The sequence below is a fragment of the Lepisosteus platostomus genome, chromosome 1 (genome assembly GCF_059453375.1).
Source record: "Lepisosteus platostomus isolate fLepPlt1 chromosome 1, fLepPlt1.hap1, whole genome shotgun sequence".
Lineage (NCBI taxonomy): Eukaryota > Metazoa > Chordata > Actinopteri > Semionotiformes > Lepisosteidae > Lepisosteus > Lepisosteus platostomus.
The window spans coordinates 82,911,544-82,933,696 of NC_142611.1; positions in this window are offsets into that span (position 1 = coordinate 82,911,544).

The following is a 22,153-nucleotide window of genomic DNA, read 5'->3' on the forward strand; positions in this document are numbered from 1 at the left end:
CTGTGCTCAGGTTTGAGGATACAAGGTAACATTGCCTTAAGCTGCAGGGTTACTACTTTGTAGACTGATTTTGGCAGATCTGAAAAGCTAAGCAAGACTGGACCTAGTTATAACTGGGATGGGAGATCTCTGAAGTGTTTGTGGGACAGTAGGGGTTGCTCTTTCCTCTAGGCCAGAATGTGGTGTCCTGGCTATATTTTTCTGTAGACTAGTAATGGAGTTACAAATGTATTCCACAGGGAGAACACGACCTCTTTGAAGTCCTCCCAATTTTCAGGGGGTAGTTTTTGATCTGCTGTGCCTTGGGTCTGCTGGTGCCAAATGATTGTCTTGCATGACTCAGGTAAGGCTGGATGAAGTGGATTCCCTCTTGAAAGTTTTTTAGATCCTCTGGAATGAAACACTGAAGAATTGATTATTGTGATTAATAATATAATGATTATTGTTCTGTGTGAATTAGGGTGAGTCTGTATTACACTGTACTCAATGTACTCAACTGTTGTCAATATATCTCTAATTTTAAGTACAGTAGCTACTATATTCAGTGTAGTCTGCTTTAAAATGAAAATGAGCACCCAGAGGAAAATGATTTGAACATGGGGAGAACATACAAATTCCACAGAAGTAGCACCCTGGATCTACAAGACAGTAATGTTAACCTCGATAAACAAATCTGCCCTTAACTTTGATACAGACTTTGATAAGACTAGTCTACAGATGTTTCTAAAAGACTTAATCATAGTAAATACAATCCTTTCTTTTTTACTTTAAAAATAAGAATGGTGGTTGCAGTTTTAGGCAAAACAAGTCACACACTTAGTATTTATGGAATGAAGTGAATGAGAAATAGATTGTTCTTGATTGAAATTTGTGAAGTTAAAGATGATTATGTATATTATTACAGAAAAAGATCACCCAGAAATATGTACTTTTTTATTGTTCAGCTTGTTTGCATAGCAGAATGCACTTTCTCCATGTAAGAGTGCCATCTAATCATTTGCAGCAGAATGTAACTTTTTTCCTTCCTCCCTCTTTTTTAATGACCTCCTTTGTGTGAATATAATGAACCGCTCTCCTGAAAAAACAGCTCACGGCAGCAAGCAGCTTATTTTCCTAGTCATGTTAATGACATCCAGGAAATGTGTGCTCTGCAAAATGAGATCCATAATTGCCTCTCATTGTCCTAGCTGAGCCGGTAGATTAGATTTTGGTGCTAACATAACTGTTAGTATAAATGCCCCTGGGCAACATACAGTACAGCAAAGACCTTACACAAAGATCTTTTTGTGAAGATTCATGGTTTGACTTTTCCTTTATGAAGCCCACAATTATTCTTTAAAAGTAGTTTATTGGTCTTTTACTTCAAGATAAAATCTGTTGTTACGTTTTATTTATAATATTGTTTAATTTTGCCCCTTTCAAATATCAACTTACCTTTGACCAATGTGAGAAAGGAATGCTGATTTTATGCAAAAGCTGTTTTATTTTTCCTCAAATGATGAGTTTGTTGCTGATCGTCCTTATTATTCATGAATCACAGACAAGCAGGGTCAAGGAGTTATAAAAATTTATAATAGTTCTAATAGGCGTACTACTCACACATCTGCTTTTCAATGGCTTTGTTTACACTGCTCTACCAAATGTCAAATCAGCTGCTCCCTGGTTTGCAGATCCAGTGGTATTATTGGAGCTGAGTCTTATCACTGAATATTATTGAGCATTTACCACAGTGAAGACTGATGACACTTATGATGTTCCCCTGTGGCTTTGTTATTGTTAAACATTTACTTTGCTTTCCAATGGGTTACCATGTTGTGTTTTATTTTCACCACATGCCTCTGTGTGACTTACTAAGATTTCGCTATGCTTAACTACAGTTTACATTTTTTGTTACACACCACATATTTAACCCACACACAAATTTGACCCAATTTCCTCTAGATTAGTAACTGAAACTCTACAGCTCAAAACTGTGGGTGTTGTTAAAAGCTCCAGAGAATCCACAAAGTCACCACTGAGTCTGCCTGGTATTAATATTCCCTTGATCCTCATCTTACAGTTCCTCTCAAAACCCATTTCCTGGTGAAGTACTCTAGCATTGTACATATTGATCTGCCACAGTGTATGGTTCCATTCAAACACATTTACTTTCGGAATATCACAATCTTTGAACATGAAACAACAATGAATACATATGATATAGTGTATTTAGATTTTAAGAAGGCTTTTGACAAAGCTCAAATGATTTATTCTTAAAATGTAGATGGTTGGGATATGCTTAGACTGAGAATTGGTTAATTAATAGACAACAGCTCGGTATAGGGGATCATATAGGGGACAAGGCTTTTATATTTAAGACACAGCTGTGTAGTAATGACTCTAGTACTTGATCCTTGACAGCTTGTTTCCACCCCATTGAGTACCTGATCAAAGACACAGACACTGATGACATTGAGGAGGGCATGTCCATTGATTCCAAATTTCTGCATTCATTCACGCATCTCAGAATACACCACCATATTCTCTAAGCCAAATGTAAAGGTCACCTGGCCTTGATTATGCAATGAAAAATGAAATGCTTCAGATGACTTTAGAAGAGAAGGTCTCAAGTGGCTCCTGCTATAATGGGCTATGGCAAACATACTTTAGCACAGTGAAATGTCGTCTCACCTGAGTACCATTTATTTATTACTTTGCAGTGCAATGTTGTTCTATTGGTCTAAGAGAGGGTGATTATTTATGTTTATGTGCACCTTCTGAAAGAAATCTGTTTCTTGTCTGACAATTATTGCTGTAGCCTTTGTGCTTTCAAACAAGAAGCTTACCAAGTTTACCCATTAGGAAGATTGATATCAAGCGGTTTATTGTGAAATTACTATAATAACTATATTATGACTCTTATGTCAACTATTTAAGTAGCCATATTGCTTATTGAAAGAAACTGTCAGAATACAACATCAGCCCAGTTAAAGCTGCACTTCAGTCATAGATGAAGTAGTTCTCCTCATATGTATAAACCTGCTATGTGGTCAATGTTTGGATTTAAAGGACACAAAGTTCAAAGAAACATATTCAAAATACAGACCACATGATACTTAATAGAAAGTGGGAATTATGTAAAACATACCTACAAAGCTTATGAAAAAATTGCAGCACTCAGATGTGTCACGGGTGCCCAAAGGGACTAACCGTGGGGAGCAGGAGAGCGGAAAAAGACCCATATGCGTAGCGGCGAGATGGGAAAAAGGCCCGGGCTCATTAGTGCAAAGAGTTCAGGAATGCCGTATAGAAACCTATGCCCTCAGGGAGCGGACGTGGGGCGCCCTGGTGCTAGGCGGGTCTCAGGACATCCGAACGTCAATGCTGAGCGAGGACAGAGTTCAAGACCCGGAAATATATAGCCCAAGGGAAAGAGAGGGACCGGAAGGACAACAGACCGGAAACTAGGGACAGGACAGAGAAGGAGTGCCCTCTGGCTGCAGAGGGCGTGACAGATGTCACTTTTCTTCCAGAAACATTTGATGTTGACAATGACAGGAGCCATGAACAGGCAGCTCATGAGCAGGCTGGTTAAAAGGGAAAAATACAATTGAAAGAATTGTTGTTCTAAATGTTAAAAATGTAATTAATATTGAATTTTCCATTGCCTCACATTACTCTTTGAACCAACATCATGAAAATGAAAATGGGTCAGAGAGAAAAATGTACTTCTGCAATTATACCTTCAAGAAGTTAAGAGTTTGTTTGCCAAGGCTGTACAGTAATGTTATCAAATTACATAAGCAATGTCAGAATATTTTCGAACTGTGAAATGTGCCCCCTTTTTAAACTGATAATGGGATATACAGTACTGTACATGACCCATAGTACCCTGGCCTGCAACATTCTCACCTGGATGGATAGCCCTAAACAGCAATTATTGACTTTTCAATCAGACTTTTAACTGGCCAGAGAAAATAATTATATAGCAATAAAAAAACTGCAGCAATCAAAACAGAGACATGTCCCTGCACAGTCTGAAGAGCAAGGAAGGTTTAAAATTTAAAAGGACAAGGAACTGGTGACTGTAGACATCCATGGAAGTACTCACACAGAAGTCACTCATGTGTGAAGGCTAAATGTCCTGGCTTTCAGTACTATCTGCCTAATAGTAAAACCACATCAAAAAGCTGAAATATCGGCTTATGTGCCACACATGACTCATGGCATTAGCTGCATGTAATGAATCCCTTGGCTTTTAAAGCTGCAGTAGGTTAAACTGTAATTGACAGTACATTTTTTGAACAAATTGGGTGAAAGGAACATGAGGTACAGGTTTTAAGAAACCTGTTTATAATGTTAAACCTGACCAGAAACAGCTCAGTCCTCCTAAGAGCTCAAAGAAATGTGCTGAAGAGATTAGAGAAACTGAAATAAATCATAAGAAAACAGGGGCACATCCGTTTTCTGCCCTTTCCATTCAATGCATTTTAAGCATAAGTATATACAGTAATATTGCTTTTACACTGACAAGGCTTATGTGATATTGATGGTTAAAAAACCCCATCATGAGTCCCAGCACAAGGTGAATCAAATTAGATGTGCTTTATTGGACTTATCCTAAAACAATCCTAAAAAAAAAGACCAAAAAGATTCAGCTTATACACCAAACTATTTTTCCATCACGTCTCACAACAATTTGTCAATTTAACACCCCAACAATTAACACAGGACCCCATTTCACATTAAAACACTCCTATCACTTGTTTTTTTATCATAGTTCCTTCCAGTTGTTTAGATCTGGCCAATTACAAATCCATTTGCTGCTGTTTAAACCTGAAATAGGGGAGCTCTTGAACACCAGCAACACAAAAGACTCACACATTACAAATGAGATAATAAAACATAACAATCGCAATCTTTACATTATTTCCAATGGTTTGGGATTTGAGTGTGTGTGTGTCAAGTTTGATTGTGTCTACTGCTAATGGTGTCCATCCACCACATGCCTCATCTGCCAGTGATGAATCATGTGATGATGACAAAGGATTCAGGGTTCAGGTGAGGAAAAAATACAATATGTGTTTGTCTTGTTTGTAATGCCTCAGTGACTCTGTCAACACATTTTTTTAAAATGAGTAAAACTAACTCATCTTGCTTGGGTCCAATTACTCTGATTTGTCTTTACTTGTAAGTAAAAGTAAAGTAGTGGTATAAAAAGGTATACAGTGCAGAGTCCTTTAAATTATAACACATAAGACAACGGCATTACTCAAGTAGCAAAAAGTAAGTTGCAGACCAGTGACAAAGAAGCTCACTAAGCTGAAAGCCTGCTCCATTTTTCAGAGTATTGGAAAGTGACCATCATAACTGCCTCATTGATTTGCTAGAGCATGTCTAAGGCTGATTTTTAATTTGCACAAGATATTGGAGAAGATCCTCATGAAATTTTCATTTAAGAAGTGTGCAGCCATTGAATGCGGCAATGATCTCTACTGTTTACCAAACAATATTAAAGTTTATTGACCTCCATATTATGAGTGTTTTCATTAGAGTGGGTTCTATAAAAACTCATTCCCTGCTATATAATACAGTTCATCCCCACCTTGAACACATGGCTTGCCAGGATAGGTCTGACTCCCCTGTGAAAAGGGATGGATGGATAATGCAGCTGTCTGCAGTAGGTATATTGTTGGGTACTGTAGTGCAGAACTTCTGTATTTCAGCAGTAAGAACAAGGCGGATCTTCCCTGAGCTCAGAGACCATGTGAACTAAATAGTTTAAAAAAAAAAACTTTTTCTGAAATAGTGGTCTATTGCCCTGTTTCTAATATCTTTTAACCCAGAACTGTCTAAATGCTTTCTGTACTTCAATTTCCCTTATCCTAAAATACTTCAAATGTTATAGGGAATAAATGAAAAAAAAAAGAATAGAACCTGTATTTTCCTAATGGATTTGTGTAGGAAAAAATAGAGCAGCTAAGAGTGGCTCACTAGACTTTCACTTCAGTAACTTCAATTATTTATCCCTTAGACAAATCCAAGCTTAAGTGAAATGTCCACAATAGCTTGAGTTCATTTAATATCTCCAGTTTCTTAAGAGTTTCTTTCGAGTTTCTTTCCAATAAAGAATGGAATTTTATATTTATCATCAAATGTTTATAAAGAAAATAGAATATGGTACTACTACCAGCTATGTTATATTTTATATTTGGATTCTTAAATTAATATTGTTAGTGACATTAAGATTTTTTTCAGCTACCAAAATGTCTTTAGTTGCATGATTCCATATTAATATTCCCTATTAAAAGTATTTTAAAAAGTACAGCTTTTTTTAACAAAAATAATGACAGCAAGTAGTCATAAAAAAGGTTAAACCATTATAGCTTTTTACAAAGTAAATAAACTTAATATAGTCTGAATGAGCATCTCAAAACTTTTCCTAAACAACCACAGTAAGTGACCAAGTTAAAGACTTTGATGTATAAAATGTTTCTGAAGAAGGTGGAATACTGTTGTGTATTTTTTTGTTTTTAGCTACCACTACCAAGAAAACACAACGTTTCGTCCGTGGAGCCTTCTTCAGGTATCTAATATGTATAATATACATATTATATATGTATAATATATTTATATTCCTAAATTGATATAATTTATGACATTCAGAGACATTATGCTTCTATTATTTTTATGCTCAGCTACCAAAATTTCCTTTTAGTTGTAAAATTCCATATTCACATAGAGCTGTGATTGGAGCTGTGAAACAGAGGCAGACAAAGCTTCAGACAGCTGCAGTTTAAGAACAAGGTAAATACACTAAGTGAGACAGAAGGTGCTTAGGCTTCTGCACTCTGAACAGTTCTTCAGCACTTAAGGTCTGTGTTTATTACTCTGACACTGCAATAGAACAGCTATATGTTTCTTTGTAAAAGTAAGTTTTGGTCAAAAGGCTGATTTGTACTTCTGCTGATACAGGCATGTCAGATTAGGTTTTTTTAATTGTTGAGGGATATGATAGGTGCAATGAAAGCTAATCAGTAATGCTCACAAATCTGTGGGAGTCTGGAACAAGTAATCCAGCCATATTGTGGACCTGAAAAAGAATTTGGTCAATACCCATTTCTAGAAGAGAGCAATAAAATATTGGGTACATGTTAAAAAACAGTGACCAGAACCTCTCATCCTTAAATCCATAAATGAGACAGCATTTTGTTCTCTTAACTTGCACTTGAATCCTTCCTCCTGTCTCAATCTGCTTCGCCATCCCTTTGATTATTACTACTAATATAATGAGATTACAGTAAGAATAACCCAGACATTATGGATTAAGAGGAGATTCATCAGATTATGCCTTATCATGACTGCCATTGTTGGAATGAGCCAACTGGGCCAGTGTGTTCTCTATTAATTGATTTGAGAGGGCTATATATTCTTGCTTGCCTTTAACATGAGTTGTGTCCATTATGAGTGCCCTTTATTATTAGTTTGGCCTTTGTAATGCCCCTGCTGTTTCTCAAGGTCTCATCAATGACATTTTCCATGACATGTTGGACAGGTTTGTTGATGGAAAAAAGAAACACAACATCTCCTCCTCCACACTCTGGCCCTACTATCTGTGTGGAACAGGATGAAGGGTGACTCATCCGTGAAGAGGACCTGATGCCACTGCTGACGAGTCCATCACAGCCTCTGTCTGGCCCAAGCCAGTTGGGTGTGATGTCTAGGAGGTGTGAGCAGAGGGCCTCTGACAGGTCACCTAGCTCTAAGCCCAGCAGCATGGAGCCTCACTGTCCTGTCACTGATGCAGGCATTGTGTCTGCTGGCAGTTTCAGCAGCAGTACGGGTGGCAGATCTGAAACGATCTGTCAGATGGACCAGTCTGATGTGTCGGTCGTGTTCTGGTGTGGTCACTCGAGGGCCACCGGATCTTGGACGGTCATCTGTCCTGCCAGTCTGCTGAAACCTTCTCTGCAGTTGGGACACAGTGGCTTACTCTATTGTGTCTGGCAATGCTGGCACATGCCTTGCCTGCCTATAGCATGCCAATGGCCCTCTCCCTTGCTTCTGCTGACATTTGAGGCATTATAGAATGCACAGAAAACTAAGTGTGGCCTTTTTCTTGCAGTGACCTAAGCTTTGAATTAAGGCCATTTTAAAAGGTGACCTGATCAGGCATCGTTCCACCTGGACCTCAATGGGTAAAAGTGCATCTAACGAGCTTTCGTGTGATTGACAAGTTGCAATGCCTCACTGCACAAACTGTATTGCTGGTCAGAGACCATTAAAACAAATTGACAATTTTTTGTGAAAGTACATAACCTATAACTATAGTATTCTCATTCCAGAAAATGTTGCGTTTCTTTTGTTGATATTATTGATATTTTGTTTTTTGTCAGTCTCTTTGTGTCATCATACCATCTGTATTCAGAGTTAGAAAAATGTGAGTTCATGTTCATGAGGTTCCTTCATTGACTACCAGGGGGCTGTCTATAGCCCCCCAGAAAAATAGTATAGTCAAAGGATGGCCTGTTTACCTTTGTGTTGAAGCAGGTACAACACTTTTGGGCCTCACTACTTAATATTGATGTTTAATTTGGGATATCAGTACCATTGTAGCACCCATTACTGCCCTTACAAAAAACTTGTGCAGGATAAGTGAGCTTCAAAAGCACAGAGGGTGCTTGATAAGCTGAAGAGAGACACTTTACATGTATGTAGCACCCTGATCCTTCCCCGCTGTTTCTTCTTGATGTGGATGCTTGTGATGTTTTCTTAAAGGTCAGGGCCACCCCTTTATCCACTGCTGTGTATATTTTTCTAAGAAGCTGTCTCCAGTGAAGCAGATCTGTGATGTGGGTAGTAGTGAGCTGTGCTCATACTCCTGTGCTTGTGTCTTTACTTTCTGAACCTGAACTTGAATCCTGTCTCCTGTCTCAGACCGCTTGACCATCCCTGTGAGTATAGCAGCATTAGAGAGACAGTTTTCCTATTCTGAAAAAAAAACCCTTACAGCTCAATGAGTTTTTTTCTGGCAGTCTTCTATGAAGCAAATTCTTTTGAAAAGTTTGATCTTATTAGAGAAGAAGAGATAAAGAGAGGATAAAGAAGTTTGAGGGCAGAACCCGAATTATTGCAGTTTTCTATCCTTGTTTCATCAGGTTAGTTACAGATGAGCCAGAGACACTAGGTGAATTTACAGCAGGGTATTGTGGAGAGGGTATTGTGTCAGGTTTTCTTAATTGTGCTAGTTTTTAAAATGAATGCATTTTAATTTCAAACTGTTTAAACTAACTGTAAGAAAAACAGATGATTAAAATCCTCTCATATCTTAAATATTTGGAACTGTGGTGACAGTTGGTCTTTCCTTGTTTTATAAGTAAAGGTTTAAGACTAAAACCAATTCATGCTCACCCTTGTTTTGACAATTCTGGTAAGACACGAGTCAGTAACTCTCATGGTCACCATCCCTCCTCTAGAGAACGCTTCTACCTTTTTTTGTATTAGGTTTAGTTTAAGTTCCTCCACCTGTGTCTTGTCCCCTTTTTGTTATTTAAGCCCAGCATCTCCGCAGTTCCGGACTCAACTTTGGAAGACGGATGCCCAGAAGCCACCGGGGACAGGAGTGGCCCGAGGGCAAGGCTTCATCACTGCGTCCTGACCTCTGTTCCTAATTCCCCGTTCCAGTTTTTAACTATCTTTGCCTCAGATTGACCTCCTGGCATTGGACATTGGACTGCGCCCAAACTACCCCATTGGACATCACTTGGATTTGTTGCCTGCTTCCTTTCCCCGAGCACTGGACCACCGCTGTCACTGCCCCCTGTCTGTCGACCCCACCTTCCCTGATGTGCTTCTCCAGACACTTCCGGATTATACTGTCATGCATGGGGTCTTTTACAACACACTCCATGGGAGTCAGAACCGGCTCCTGTGACAGTAACTTTGTACAGATGCAGCCATTCAAAACAAGTGGAGTACGATGCGGTATAACGCGGTGGGTGTGTCAAATCAAAACGCGGTATTACAGGTCATTTCGCATCATACCGCAAATTACCATACGCAAATTAGATTATGTTAATAGTATCTGGAATCACTTTGAAAAACCGCCAGGAGGAGCTAATAAAGCTTAACCTCTCATGTACAGCATTTGAGCTGTCACCAGAAAACACCAGTTTCAAATCCCGATCACTGCTGATGGACAATCTTTGCATGACTTTAAAAGCGATAAAAACAGGTTTCGATAGTTAATAACCACTTTTTGTGCACGAAAAACGGGTGATTTTTCTTCCTCGTTATCAGATCTTTGTTGGAAAAATGTCTTACCTGCTGCAATTCAGGCACAGAAGGGTTAAAAAGAAAGTCAGACAGGCAGGGGTGAGGGTGAGTTGTGAAACTGTTACCTGGATAAAGCGGTTAGAAAATAGGTGGATTTACACCTGTGAAAAGCGTTCCAATTTTAATGTGATATGGAAGACATTATTCATAAAAAATGATCTAGTATGGTTTGTAAACTGAAAATGTATGAAGGAGACACATTGCGTATCGCCTCTTTTTACACATTCCAATGTTAATGCGACACTGAAGATATTATTAATAACCTTTTAAATCTGAAGGGAAATCTAAAGGAATCCACATGGTACAGCTTCCTGCTACTCCAGCGATTCAGAGGGAAAGACGGTGACGTCACCGTGCAGCCGAGCAGACACACCCTCTAATGTCAGGCGTATGCGTTAAATATATTTAGATCTTTGAATTAATATCGTTATTGATTTCTTTAGCCTCACAACATTGTCCAATAATACTCTTCTTGTGTCTAATTTTTAGTTAAGCAGGATTTGAGCTACAGACCATAAAAAAACAGGATTCACTTTTTTCACATATTGATGATAATGATATCAGTAGCAGTTTGAAACTATTCATTGTTATTAATAAATGCCTTAGATTCAAACATGTTGTGATATTTAGAAATATAAAAAAATAGTGTCCATAATATTGCTATTTTGCTATTGCTATACCTCTCGCTTATAAGTCAGTCATTTCAACCATCACGCCACTGACACAGTCACATGACAAGCACTGAAACAGCCTTACACATATCAATAGATATGTGTATATACTACTGTTTGTGTTACAGTACATTAATACAGTACATGAATATAATTATATCGTTATTAATTTCTTTAGATACGTGATTCCATATTACTGTATATTCCCTATTAATCAAATTCTAAAAGTATGCGTTGTTTACTCTGATAACGAGCGTATTCGCAGAAAAGGATAAAACGATCACTTTTCACAAAGTATATAAACATACAGTAATATGGTCAGAAGGAGCATGTAAAAACGTTTCCAAAATAACCACATGTAAGACTTTGATGTTTAAAATGTTTAGGGAGAAATGGAATACTAGTGTGTATTTTTTTTAAAAATACCAATACCAGCAATATACAGTTTACATACAATGTTTATGTTCCTAAATTAATATAGTTTATGACCTTCAGATGCGTTATGCTCCTCTTCTTTTTATGCTCAACTACTAAAAATTCCCTTTAGTGGTAAAATTCCATATAAATATTCAATACTAAGCGGATTAAAATGTGCACAGTATTAAATGATTAAAGGATTAAATGATTAAATCTTTTCACTACCGACCAATGCACCACGTGTGCCCCTGTCGGTCATTTTGGCCAGCCAATCACATACCAGGGTACGGCGCGGTGGATCACGTGTAGTGCCCGTGTTACGGGTATGTACCGTGCATTTTGAATGGCTGCATCTGTATGTCATTTCAATTTCAGTTTACACAGTTAATGAGAAGCCCCCTAGTTTGTGGTAATTCACTAGAAATAAGCATTTTAGATTTCTGACTTTGTATTCCTATCAATGTCTTAATTTGGAAAACCTACAAATACACCCTCTGGATTATTTATTATGATATTTACATATAATGATTATGATTTTAACGTATGTATTTTTTTCATTTTTTAACTTCTTGTGCTTCTCAGTCATTTTTGACATATAAAAACACATTCCAAAGGTAACACGTTAGGAATATACTGCCTTTTCGATCCATATAATGAAATTAAGAATTCCAGTCGAAAAGAAGTAGTTTTAATGGGAAATGCATACTTATCAGCAGCAGATATGGAATTGTAGATAAGATTAATAATATCTTTCTTACGCTGTGTGAACCTCTGTAAGAGAAATTTTTGTATAGACAGAGTCAGTCAAGTGAGAGAATGATTAAGGATTTGTGATCATAATATGTTATACTGTTGAAGTACAATTTGAAACTGTAGAGGTTTGGATGAAATCAAAGCTTTACAATTTCTGAAATGCAGTCTGAAAAAATGGAACTTACTTTAAACTACAGTATATAAAATAGGATAAATTGGGAATTTATAGAGAAGAATAGATAGCAACTGATTCTTTCTGAAGCATGTTTATCCCAAATGAGGATAAATTGAAAGAAAAAAACAGTATCCCAAATGAAGAAAACATTTCATAAAACAATTAATAAACAGCATAATCCATTTATATACTGTAGTAGGAGCCTGATAAAATGCAAGCATAGCTAAAAAGGGAAAAGACCTAGAGAAATTGAAAGGAGTATCATAATGGAGGTAAAATAAATAAAACATTCTTTTAGTACTACAATGACAAAAGAACCATCAAGGATGAAGATGATGTACTAAACCAATATTTCACTCAGGAGTTCTCTGAAGAAGTCAACAACATGTCAGGAAACAAAAGGACAGTGATCTGCATTAGATGGTATCAGCAAAGAAGAGAATTAAGTGTTTTGGGTACTAGCAGTATTCAAGATTAATATATCTTGAAGCCTCCAATTCCTTGTTTTTAAATGTCATTGTAGCAGATTCTGTTCACCGAGTATCTTAGTGGAGAGCACATAAACTCCCTGTTTAGTAAGGAGAACCAACCTTTATGTTTTTAACTTTCCCAACCCTAGTCTGGTACATATCCTGTTCACTTTTCTCTTTCCCCTCATAGTCTGGTTCCTTGTGTAGCGGCAAGGCTTATTAAAAATACAGGAATTAAGTTTGCTGCTCCCTTGCCAGTCCCTCTCTCCCTCATCTAAGTGGTGCTGGATACAGAGAGACCATTCCATCTGGTGCACATTTAAGGTGTTTTTCTAGCCGATAGAGCTTCCTGATAAGGAACAACTCCCAATGCTGAGACACATCAGCCACCCTAACAAATGGTCATCTCTGGCGCCTTACTGTCTGGGAGATTCCAAGGGAGAGTCTTATCCCAAGTTGTTTACAACCCTAATGTCATAGTGCATTGTTACTTATCCTCAGCCAAACAGAAACTGGTACGGCAGGGTAACCCCACGTGGGTCTTGAATGCCCACGGACCTTTCAACCAATGAACAACTGTAGTTCCTCCAGGTAAAACAGGCAGCACAGGGCTCCTCCAGTGCTCCTCCAGGACATTCTCAGACTCAGCTCGGACAACCACGTAACAGCCAGTGTGTCCAAGTGCAAGGACTTTCCTTTGTTCTAAGAGTCGAAAAAGGAGGTTGCCAGCGCGTAACAAAAAGGATCCGCCCGAGCTTAGCCCAGCAGCAAGCCTCGTGAACCCACCACAAGCGCTCACCTGATCAACAAGTGAACTACGGTCGGAACTGTGGCTAGCTGAATATCTGTATTCAGGACTACCGCTACATCAGGAATGAACCGGTCTTCTTCCTGTTTAAAAAGTGTGACCTGCTTGGACCCGCAGTCACTTTCTGTGTGTAAAATCTCTACTAGTAAAGCCAGAACTAACTAGCCGATCTTCAGAGAGCATCAGCAGCACGTCACAGCAGAAATCTCTCTCCTTCTCTATCGTCGAACCAGCACTGCCTGGCACCGAGCCAGAGAGCACCGATTGGACACAGCAACAAGCCTGCCACTGTTCCTCTGTGTCCGCGGGAGATCTGAATCCACCCAGATTGGATGAGTATTCAACATTCTGCATTACAGCTCAATAATTCAATTGTTACCTCAACCACAGTTTATATCAATTTAATTCCTATGAGTGATGTACTAGCTTTTGAGTATCTAGTGTAGAAGTTGTAATCCAAGTTCATTTACCAAACGGTCTAAATGAAGGGTATACTGAATGTATGTGCCTCTTGGGTTGTAACTCTTCATGATTGAATATATACCTTTTGTATTCTGCTAACCCTCACTGATAAGTTCTGTTATGTTTATATGCACATTTATGTATTAATAAATGTATTGTTGTGTATTAGTATCCGTGTGTGTGCGTTGCGGAGTATCCCCCTGGGTGGGTCTTCTAATAGCCATCAAAGAATCATTTTGTGACTTACTGCTACAATTAATAATTGTCCCAGTAAATGCACACAACCCCTACATTTATTGGTGGCTCGTGAGAGGATGCCTACACTTGCCACTGGAACAGTGAACCCTTGATAAATGTGGAGAAGTGACCTGCCCTGGGCTTGTTACTCTGCAAGCCACAGAAAAGTGATTTGAGGAAACTTTGCTTGTGATCTAACCCAGCCATTTGTCCTCTGTAGCTCAAGAATCTAAATCACAGCCATCTCAAGTCCCATATTGTGCTGGAAGGAAATGTCTTTCCTAGTTAAGCTCCGTATCTTCCTCCTGTCACATTGCTCTCTACTGTGAGTTACCTAACACTTGTTCCAGGCTCCTATGGTGAAGGCAGGCAGTGAATCAACATGAATTTTGAAAGGAACACAGGTATTAAGATGTTGCAAATATACAAGCAGTATATGCTCTGCCCTAATATTGTGATTATTTTTCAGACATTTTCAGTCTATTTTTAAAGTACTGTATATTTAAGATTGCTCCTGAATTTCAGTAAATACTTTTGGTGCAGTATAGCAGAAAATGTTCCTTCAACTTGTATAACCATCACACAGGCCAGGAGGTATTGTCAGAACATTTAACTTTTGCAAAAGTATGAAGGGATATTCTTGGAATATATTGGTTGGAAAGCAGGACTGACCCAGTACATTTGCTCTCTTCAAGGAAGTCTTAAGATCCAGTCAGTGCAGGTATTTTGGCATGTCCAAAGATTTCCAATGCCCAAAGATGAAAAGCCAGATAGTAGTTGTGCTTAATGGGATGACATCACCTATGTCATGTGTTTACTGTTATCTCTTCATTTTGAGTTCAACAGCAAGTTTCACCTTCATTACTGTACACTTGCCAGATGAATAACTCTAAGTCTATGAATTAAACATATCTTTGATTAGGAAAAGATAAAGATTCATGCCATGCTGAAAGGTAAAGAAAAGCATAATGTTTTAGCTGTGAAGCATTCTTCAGGTGTGAGGGAAAGAGGGAATGTTGCAAAGCAATAAGGCATAGCATAGTGCCCAAACTAAGGAAGAACAGGAGGAAAGGTGTGGAAAGCTGAAATCTGTGCATGAACAGAGAGGACTTAGAAGGTGATTAGTCAGACTAATCGTTAGAGCATATGATGACACTGATGCAGTCACCAATATGTATCGCCTATAGAGGTCAGGGACAAAGCCAGTGTAGGAAGCGAAGAAGCATTCTTCTACATAGCTGACAAAAATATTAGCATAGCTAGGTCCCATCTGAGTGCCCATGGCAACTCAACAAAAAGAGTTATTGAATGAGAAGGCATTTAGTGTGAGGACCAATTCTGTAAGATGTACAAGACTTCTGTTGCTGGATCAAAACACTGTGTCGAGGGCTTTTTAGACCATCATTGTGGGGAATGACGGTGCATAGGGAAAAGATAAGATAAGATAAGATAATATTTTATTGTCCCCTGAGGGAAATTTTTTATGGACACTCAGCACTCCTGTACATTTAAATACAATGCTAAAAAAACATTGCACATTATACTATTACAAAAAATAAGTAAGAAAAACATTGCACATCATTCTAATGCACATGTACAGTTTAACATAACAACATGCAACATTTATAATACATCACAAAACATATTGCACTCAAGTGTGTTGTTCGAGTCAAAATTGTGTTTATCCTTGACATTTGCGTTGACAGCTTTAATGGATAGTGGAAAAAAGGAATGTTTGTATCTGTTTGACTTACATTTGGGAAACCTAAAACATTTGCAAGAAGGAAAAAGTTGATATTCAGAGTTGAGGATGTGGGAAGGATATAATTTTTCCTGCCTGTTTGATTATGGATTTTTCAAAAATTGTCTGCAGGGAGGGGTGCTATTTCACTCCCATGACCTTCAAAGCTGTCTGGATGAGGTGGGTAATTTGCGATTTAAAATGAACTGATAGATTACCAAACCACACTGAAATACCATATCTGATAATGCTCTCGATTACAGCACGGTAAAAGAGTAGCATTACTTCCTATCGAAACCCAAACACTCTTAGTCTTCGCAGGAAATATAAGCGCTGCTGAACTTTGGAGCAAACACTCTCAACATGAGTAGGCCAGCACAGGTTACGGTCTGTGTGTACACCTACTGTAAGTACTTATATGAATGTGATGTCTATGGTAAAAATGAAATATTCTGGGACCTGAAACTGGAAATCATTAAAATGTTGGAGAGAATGATTTAGTGTTCTTAATATACAATATGAAGGAGACCCTTCATCCAGTGGTCTCATAAGTGGTATCATATGTCGAGAAAGGCTGCAATGTGAGTTGTGGGACAGTTGCATGCTGAGACGATGTGGTGCCCAGGAGTGTCGGGTTTGTGGATTTTGGGGAGGAAATTGTATTTGGCCCTGTGTTGTTATGTGAAGCCCACACTAGAAATGTCACAAGAGTACCTTTTCTCCAGCTATGCAACAGTACCAGGACAAGTACATTGCTCTTCCTACTTTTACCAACTCTTCAAAACACATTTACATTTTTTATGGCTTTCAATGCATAACGTTGTTCTACTCTTGGGTTCATGTAATTAATTTGCTGTGTTTCAGTTTTTAAATTACAGCATATAATCTGCTACACTGTTTTAGAGCCTCTTGAGTTCTTATAAAAAGCTTATAAGAAAAAACTATTTTTGATGGGTGATGAAACAATATCTTGGTAATGCATTTTGCCAGCCAGATCTGTAGTTGTGAACAGAGGAATGATGAACATAATTTCAACCCTTTGCTCCATTTTAATTTTCTTCCTGTTCTGTTCCTTGAGATGGCCAATGCTGAGAGTAAAATTCTCTCTGACTGCTGGTGCTACTGTTGTGCTTCCTTGTCACTTTCTAGAACTGAAGGCTTTTTCTATGTACCTCCTATAGTGTTGTCTTGGAGGGACAAGTGTCATGTCATAGAACAATTCCTTTATGAGAGCTGACAACATTTGCAAGACTGTGCCACTCAGATATATACAGTAGTACTGTATAGTCAGCTGTGTTCACTGTAGAGGACCTGGCTCTCTCTTCAGTGCTCTTCAATACCCATTCATGTAAAACAAAATCTTATTCTGTGGATGGTGATTGTGCTTCTCTTCCGAAACAAGATTATATTGTATGTACACAATTTATCTTGATATGTATTTCAGTAGCTCAGTTAGATCCTAATAAATGTAAAAGACGGACAAAATATGTAGAGAGAATTTAGTGTACTTCACCTAGCTGAGCGAATGGCAGCCAATCTGAGAGGATGAGCTTCCTGAACCCCTCATGACTATTGTAAGGATTGAGCTACAGAGCTGATGCAAGGGTGTAGATGGGGAGGCAAGGGGGATACAAGAAAAGAGAAGGAAACTGGGACGGAAGTCCTGGGTTCAAGATTTATATAATTATATTATGTATGTGAGCAGAAGTGTGCGAGATTAGGATTGAACCTCGCTCCCGAATGTCTGTGATAAACATATATCTACATGATCTAGGACCACTGCTCGAATACCATGACCCCCCTCTTTACCATAAGACCGAGTGACGTCAAAAGCGGAAAAGAAAATACTATATAAATAAAAAATTTGTACCGGCACTTTGAACAATATTTCGGTTTTGTAGTTTCTTGCAGGAAACAAGACTTCGGCTTTATTGTTCCTTGCATGCAATAAACTCATCTGTTTTACTTCATCTCGGGATCTAGAACCTTATACTTTCTGTTACAACAATTTTGACGTAGTCGGAGGATGCTCCAGAAGGCGCAGAACTTCCCATCGGCAGGAGAGATGGTCAGCGCGCACATTACTAAGAGGTAAGGACTCCTCTTTTATTTAAAAGTCCCGACTCTCTCTGACCGATTGGGAAATCTCTGCTCCCTGCGAGAATCGCCCGAGATGACAGAGTAAACGTGAGTTCCTGGATACCTCTGGCCCGGGGAAGACACCGGTGTATGTAATGGGTGGTTTGCTGTAAGCCCAGAAGTTGGTCTGGCAGGCGGTGATTTGCGGTATTGTGTACAGGTGTTCGAAACTGGTGTCGGGTGTATGCCTTAATTGCACATATTAAACTGGTGTCGGGTGTATGCCTTAATTGCACGTACAGTATAAAACTGGGTGTCGGGTGTATGCCTTAATTGCACGTATGAAACTGGTGTCGGGTGTATGCCTTAATTGCACTGGGCTTTTGAACGGGTTTGGAACTTTACCGTGAGGCTCAGGATCGGTGTGGGCCTTAATTGTGCCCGGGGTTCTGAAGCTGAGTGGTGCCTTAAGGTAGACACGTAATCCAGGATTGGTGGGGGCCTTAAATTTGCCCGAAGTTCTGAGGCTTGAGTGGTGCTTTGAATGCACGTATTATTCAGGATTGGGTCCTGAGAGTAGCTACGCCTTGATCGTGCATGGATAGGCGTGGTGTGGTTCTGTTTTGTTTTATTTTAAAGTGAACAGGAAAGACGTAGATGATACATTTATGTTTTTCGTGTTTTCCTCCATTTAAAGGGAGCAGCAGAGACGTAGATATAGATGTTCGTTTCTGGTGTATTTCTTGTTTGTGAACATATACACATGCACGATACATAAACCATAAACACACCTCATAATAAAAGAGCAAAGCACTATGTAGCAGGATTTAAAGGACGTTGAGACCCGAGAATCGCCCTGATTGAACTCAGTGTGTAAGTCCACCCCGTTGCAAAAGCAGCGATGCTGGCATTCTGGGGATGGTGAATTTCTGATCAAGGAAGGGGGTTTTTGAGGTCTCGTTCCTTGCCTGTGAACAGTGTGGTGTAAGTCCTTTCTAAAGGCTCTGAGAGGCATTTAGATCTGGAGGTAACAGACGCCCTTAGCTGAATAAGTGCAGTAATGCACAGGATTTTCAAGTAAAAGCATCCCTCTACTGTATGAGCTGTTACCTCACACACGACAAAAGTAAACTCTTAAAGAAACCCAACATGTGTGCTAATTGGGTGTTTGAGAAAGTGGTGGAAATGTCTGATTATATAGCTGAAGAGTGTAAGTTGATGGAAAGAGAGGAAAAATATAGGAAGAAGCTGAGTTTGTCAGAAGGAGTTTGGGGCGAAGATGCCTGTAAGAAAGCGTATGAACATTGGTATAAGCACAAAGGTTTAGCTGGAGCCCTGGTGCTCGGCCGACACCTGTGGTGGCAGATTAGCATGAAGGAGAAATCAGAATGGGATAAAAAAGAGAAAGAGTTCACAGAAAAAATAAAAGCATTAAATGAAAGGAAAGATAATTTATTCGCGGCAAAAGAAGAACTAGAAAAAAAGCTAAAAGAGGCAGTGCAGGAGAATCAGAAACTAAAGGAGGAATTATTTCCTGGTCGCGCTGCACTGGTTAATGTGTTACAGCCGGCGAATAAATTATATCCTGTTCTCCCGCAGGGGAACAAATAGGCAGGAAATGAAAATAATTGGGATCAATTCCCACAGTGGCCATATGGAGATGGGGGGTCTGATTGGGATAACACTTGGTATGAGTGTGATAGAGACAGAACAGAGACTCCCCTCTTAAAGGGAGGGTGCCCGCAGATCTGTACTCTCACCCGAAGTGGGAAAGGACTTGATGTAGCAGGGGCTGGCGCTGCTGATGACAGCGCTTCTCTAAACCGTCTCGCACCCCGTCTAGGGGGTCCGCACTCACACCTACCTTCCCTGATTCCCCCATACGGTCCAATCCAAAACCGGAAGATATTGACCGGTGGGCTAGAGAAGTACCGCACCCAAAATTAGGAATGCAGCGAACCTGGAGTGCGCTTCAGGAATTAAAAGATACTTATGGTATCACTCCCCTGACTGCTGCTATAATCCCCAGAAGGACAGGGGAAAAGTGTGTCGGAGAACTTAGACAATTGTGTGAGGCTATCGGCCGGGGAGGACGATGGGAATGGGTTTGGCGATGGCTTAAACAAAATTACCCACCAAAGACAGATTGGAAAAAGATACCTGTGTGCCAACAGAAAGAAAGCGAGGACGTGGCTGACTTCACTGATCGCGTCGTCACACTCTGGCTGGAATGTTCAGGACTTAGTGACGAAGATGATGTGAATAGCGACACCTCTGCTGTAATTAAACAAATTTATTTTAGCGGCCTAAAGCCTGATTTAGCCAAAGCCCTTCAGCTGAAAGAGCCCGAAATAGGGCAAAATACAAGTAAGCAGTTAGAAGAAATAGTTCGAATGGCACGTCAAATTGAAAGGAATATGTATGCTAAATTACGGGCAATACAAACAGGGTGGACACCCCCCACGCAGAAGGGAGGAGCTGGCTCTGACACCCGATTTAGTCCAAAAGGGGAAATTACTGCAGGTCGGTTTACCATTTTTGTAAAGATTTTGGGCATTTTCCAAAAAATTGCAGAAAGAGATTGGTCATTGATCGCAACCCCCCCATTCAATCCCTCGAATCGAGAGGGACAAAGAACTCTGTTTTCGCAATTACAGGATCTGAGTGAAGCAGACAAACGCTCTATCAGGGATCTTTTAAACTAGGACTCCCCCTAGTGGCCTCCCTCCGCCTATCTCAGGAGCTGGGTAAGAAGGAACTCAAATTACAATGTATGATTAATGGGACTCAAATGTCACTTTTATGGGACACTGGGGCTCAATTATCTTGTTTATCTGAACAGTCAGCCAAACGGTGTGGTGTCATATTCACAGGGAGGGAGCTGGAGGCCACTGGTGTAGGGGGCAATCGAATGACACTCAGAGAAACTCAAAAACTCAAGATTAGACTAGGAAATGGGGAGGTAATATTTAACGCCGTCATGTGGGTAGGACCTACCCCAGATCTTTTGGGATGGGATGCTCTGCAATACCTACAAGGAATTACATTAACTGTACATGAGGAGAGGGTGGAGGTAAACATCTGGTCCCTCCAAAAAGACGAACTAAAAGGTCATTCAATTTGGACTACGGATAAGGACGAATGCGGGCTTCTGGATATGGAACCCGCCACATTTAATGGGAATTCCCCGCCATACACAAAACCATATAAAATCAACAGAGAGGCGGAGGAAGGGGTTCGACCAGTAATACCAAAACTATTGACTCAAGGCATTGTACGAAAAACACATAGTGCAAGCAACAGTCCAATATGGCCCGTAAAGAAAGCCAGCGGAGCATAGCGATTCACAGTTGATTACTCAAAAGGTAATCAACATATCAACCGTCTAACCCCCTTGGTAGCAGATCCTTCTGCTATTTTTCAACTGCTGACACCTGAGCACCAGGTGTTTTCAGTAATTGACATGGCTAATGGGTTCTGGTCTGTTTCTCTACATCTAGGGGTACAAGATTGGTTCGCTTTTGTTGTAGATGGGGAACAATATACTTGGACCAGGTTACCACAGGGGTTTCATAACAGCCCCACCGTGTATCACATGGCACTTCGGAGGCATCTTCGGGAGTTGCCTCCAGTGTCCTCTGTTGTTATCCAATATGTGGATGATATTTTAATTGCGTCTCCCGACGAGGAAACCCACAAGGACCTCCAAATTATTCTCAACCATTGGTTAAAAAAGGACACAAGGCTAGTTATAGCAAAGCACAGTTATGCCTAGACACCGTAATATACTTGGGACAGAAGATTAGTCAAAGAGGGAACTGACAGAAGATCTGGCCCAGATCTGGCCCGAACACACCCTAGTCCCAATCTGGTAAGAGAGCTCTGATCATTTCTGGGTCTGTGCAATTTCAATAGAAATTGGTTTGATGCTTTTTCTGAAAGGGCCAAACCACTTACAGACCTATTAAAGGGGGGAGGGAGGTCCATTGATCCTATTGCTTGGAGTCCTGAAGCTGAACATGCTTT